This window comes from Saccostrea cucullata, unplaced genomic scaffold (assembly GCF_032062105.1).
Source record: "Saccostrea cucullata isolate Sc308-1 unplaced genomic scaffold, CSIRO_AGI_Scuc_v1 ctg517, whole genome shotgun sequence".
NCBI lineage: Eukaryota > Metazoa > Mollusca > Bivalvia > Ostreida > Ostreidae > Saccostrea > Saccostrea cuccullata.
The window spans coordinates 42784-47989 of NW_026920800.1; positions in this window are offsets into that span (position 1 = coordinate 42784).

Consider the following 5206-nt stretch of genomic DNA (forward strand, 5'->3'; position numbering starts at 1 on the left):
TCAATGAAAACTTAAGAAAACCAGTCATGAATATGGGAGTTTTTTTCATATTCGACAAAGGAAATGTATCCAGATTGCCTACAGTCTCTCAGAAAACGGTAATTAGTATGTTCATGGCCTCTTCTTTAAATCAATATCAAATTTGGTAAATAAAATTTGTGACAGTGGAAGCATTTCAATCATGTGAAAATTCAAATGTAATTTTTTTATTAGTAAATAAATTATGTTGCTGTAGCTTTTTCTGTTTGGAAATTAATGTGATAATTGATATACTAGTATACATTTGATTTTGTAGGTTTAGAGAGAGAGAGAGAGAGAGAGAAACTTTAGAGAAAGAGAGATTCAAACTTTTTGTAATTTAGGTCGGCTGATTTGAGAATTAACAAATATATTTTGCATGGGTATTGCATATCTTGTAAAACCACATTTCTTCTCAAAAGATTTTCTTTGTTTTGATCTGCAGGCAAGCCGAGTTTGATCTCATTAGAAAGACATATATTTGTCAGTGTTTAAATAACCAAATCTTCTGCTGGTATTCCTGTCTAAGATAAGTTTTGATAAAGTGATTTCTCCACTTTCTGCTCAATAGCCATTAAATAACTAAGGCCTAGTTTATCTTTTTAGTGGGGAAATCAATGGGATCATAATTTGTGAGATTGTAGAGCCATACCTTGAAAAGCTGTTGTTATGAAATCGTTATATCCTCTAGAAGGCAAAATTGGAGGGAAAAGGGTTGTATAATCTTTTTATGGGCATTAGTAATACAGAAAGCATATGTGTAATTCCAAATTTATCTAAAATTAAGAATTGTCTTTCATTAGATATTAAATTAATTTTATGGTAAAAATAGTGAAAATTTAAGAAAATTAATTTTATTGCAAAGTATTGATACATTTTTCCAATATTGAATATCATCGGTGTATTTAAAATACTATCACAGCAAAGACGGATGAATTTAAACATGGTCACATAATGCATGAAATAAGATAAAACGGCTAAAACTTGATAAGTAGATTTTTCTCCATTTTTTTATAGACTAGCTTGTTTACTTACATTCTGTTGGAGCCAGGTCAGATAAAATGTGGACAAGAACCAGACAAAATAGGGGCCATTGATTGATCATCTCAATAATATTTTCATTTTTCTTTACAGTTATTTCTAAACATATATTGATGGAAATGTAATCCGTAACATTTAACTGGGGCATGTACTACTTAATACTTGTTAGTGATATTCCAGTTACGTATATGTATGATAAATTCAACTAAGGTATTACCGCAAAACATGTTTATAGCAAAGATATCGATGTATGTACTGTTATCATGTTTACAATGAAGTAATATTTTCACATGGTGCTAAAATGCAATGTAACAAATTGCATTTATTAATTCTCAAAATTCATAATGAAGATTTCAGAACTCAGAATTAAATCCCATATATTTGGTATATATTGCAAAATGAATGGAATCTGATGAACTTAAATGTAACAAAAATAGCACATTAATTTGAAGGATGCAAATTTCAAAAATTATGAGTAATGGGCATGGTAACTTTTTTATGCACTTGTAAAGATGAGTAAAATTTTGCTGATGTTTCTCAGGTGACCATTAAGGTCCACTGGTCTTTTAGCCAAGGATATAGAATCAATAAAAGTCCTTTAACAGAAAAAGAGAACATCAATTTCAAATGGCAGTGGTATGCAACTTGAGAATTAGAGTAAAAGTTTTATGTTGTTTTTGCAACAAAGCATATTTTTCTTTTGTTAATAATTGAAGCCAAGTACAGAAGCAAGGCCATCATAAAAAGGTACCGGGACATATTATTCAGCGTGATTTTTACCAGTATGATATTTTCTGCTGACTTGATTGCTCTTGGGAAAATGACAGATTGAAAGCAAAGTCTTCTAGATTTATAGCATAGTCCACAGAATGTCATTATGAATCTTAATTGGTGAAATGAAGAAAAGGTTCTAAATGTAAAATATCTGAAGAGACTCTAAGAATAACAAAATACTATAATGACACCACATGAAAAACACAAAAATGGGAATATTTCTACAGTCCAAAACAGATTTCATACAATACCAAACTACATGTACTTCACATTATGAACCACTGCAATTACTTTAGACCACCAGTCAAACAGGCAGATGTTGTCCTAATTGAAATATCTGGCTTAATTGAGCTAACTTTATTTTTGAATACAACTAGGTGATCTACCAAATGGAAATATCTCATTTGAGTTACTGATAACTGTAGGCATGCTCCTTGAGAATCAAACAACTTATGTTGCTAGAGCTTTCTGAAAACTAGAGGTATTAGGTGTTAAAAACAAGCTTCAGCTACTGGGACAATAGACAGTGTTCTACCAAATAAAGTACCTAAGTTGAGTACATTTGCTGGACTTCAGTGGAACTTTCTGGCTTTAGCTTCTTGTAAAAAAATATGTTTCAGGAGATCAGAGAGTATGTTAATAATAATATAAGTGAGTCATTGTAAGATCTGTTCAAAAACTAGATGTGGTATCAATGAATCAGAGAGGATGGTAGATGGATATATCAATGAATCAGAGAGGATAGTAGATGGATATATCAAGGAATCAGAGAGGATGGTAGATGGATATGTCAAGGAATCAGAGAGGATGGTAGATGGATATGTCAAGGAATCAGAGAGGATGGTAGATGGATGTGTCAAGGAATCAGAGATGATGGTAGGTTGATATATCAAGGAATCAGAGAGGATGGTCGATGGATATATCAAGGATTCAGAGAGGATGGTAGATGTATATATCAATGAATCAGAGAGGATGGTAGGTTGATATGTCAAGGAGTCAGAGAGGAGGGTAGATGGACATATCAAGGAATCAGAAAAGATGGTAGATGGATATATCAAGGAATCAGAGAGGAGGGTAGATGGATATATCAAGGAGTCCGAGAGGATGGTAGGTTGATATATCAAGGAGTCAGAGAGGATGGTAGATGGATATATCAAGGAGTCAGAGAGGATGGTAGGTTGATATATCAAGGAATCAGAGAGGATGGTAGATGAATATATCAAGGAAACAAAGAGCATGGTAGATGGATATATCAAGGAATCAGAGAGGATTGTAGATGTATCAAGGAATCAGAAAGGATGGTAGATGGATATATCAAGGAATCAGAGAGGATGGTAGATGGATATATCAAGGAATCAGAGAGGATGGTAGATGGATATATCAATGAATTAGGGAGGATGGTAGATGGATATATCAAGGAATCAGAGAGGATGGTGGATGGATATATCAAGGAGTCAAAGAGGATGGTAGATGGATATATCAAGGAGTCAGAGAGGATGGTAGATGGATATATCAAGGAATCAGAGAGGATGGTAGATAGATATATCAAGGAGTCAAAGAGGATGGTAGATGGATATATCAAGGAATCAGAGAGGATGGTAGATTGATATATATGTATAAAGGAATCAGAGAGGATGGTAGATGTATCAGGGAATCAGAGATGATGGTAGGTTGATATATCAAGGAGTCAGAGAGGAGGGTAGATGGATATATCAAGGAGTCAGAGAGGATGGTCGTTGGATATATCAAGAAATCAGAGATGATGGTAGGTTGATATATCAAGGAGTCAGAGAGGATAGTAGATGGATATATCAGGGAATAAGAGAGGATAGTAGGTTGATATGTCAAGGAGTCAGAGAGGATGGACAATTTTACATATTTCTTTGTAAAATTTAATTGCCAAGTAGAACGGTCATGGTAGCCTATTGGTAGAGCATTCACTTTGCCATCGGGAGGCCCAGGTTTGATTCTCATCTGCGGCGCTGCGTCTTGCCTAAGATGTAAACAAAGGTAGTGACTGTTCCTTCACCAGGTGCTCGGCACTAGAAGTGAAAGTCACGGGTCTTTCGGATATGACTTTAAAATGTAGGTCCCATGTCACAGTAGGCGTTGGCACGATAAAGAACAATCACTGCTCAATGGCCCTGAGTGCTGAGTAAAGGTCTGATTTTGAAGCCCTTCACCAGCATACGGTGACGTCTCCATATGAGTGAAAAATTCTCGAGAGGCACGTTAAACAATATACAATCAATCAATCAATTGCCAATTATGGTTCTGTCCTTCACTGACCCTTCAATTGAACCTAAATTCCCTTCACCCAAGAATGCTTTGAAGCAAGTATGAAATTTGCTCAGCAGTTTTTGAGAAGAAGGAGAAAAATATGAAAAGATGATAGATGACATGTGACAGAGGACAGATGGGTGAGGAATGCCTTTTGATCAGAAAATCTCACTTCAGAAACCTTAATTTTGTGGGGAAAAAAAGCTGGCAATCATTTGGAGTTACAGAGGCCAGCACATACTAGTATATTCAGTCTACTATGAAGGCAATTCCTATAAGACTTAAAATTGTCACAGTGTTTGATTTTATTTGAGGTACTGTACTGTAATTTCTAGATTCATACCGGCCGTTAAATATTATATGATCACGTCATATTCCTAGTGTGATAATAAATGGGTTGATACCATATTATTTGAACTCAGATAAAATGAAACAAAATCACTCAACTTGCTAATTAAACAAACTGCGCATAATCAAAGATTAATACTGATGATTTAGACAAATTATCGAGAACAATAGTGAGAGGATAAAAATTAGCTGTGTTTTGATTGGCTGTTTATCAAGACACGTTTGGGGGGAAATATGTTTCATTTATTCAAATGAGTGTAAATGGCCTTTTATTTGTATTCAAGAGGAAGAGTAGAAAGACATTAGAAACAGAACATGAAAACCTTATTGATTGTCTAACATCCACACCAAGAAACAGTTAATAATAACGATAGGCAGTGCAGCTCAGTAATCCCTGATGTGATATTTTATCGATATTGGCCCCCTTCTATGTGATTAATCATTAATAGATGACTCTGGGTAAAAGCTTTCTATTGTACGCCTGGCTACTGTCACTCTATTAGCTGATTTATTGTTTGCTTTGCTTACAACACTGGTGAGCCGGTATCTAATTATTTCACCTGGTCATACCTGTACATTAAATGGATATTGATCTCACATCTCTTTTTCATGTTTCTTTCACTTAAGATTTGTATGAAATGATATTTATGTATAGCTCCCGATTGAAGGTCAGGGGGCATTTATTTTGCCTACCTCTTTGCTTATTCTGTAAATTTAACATACAGTAAGCTGAATTAAAATAAAC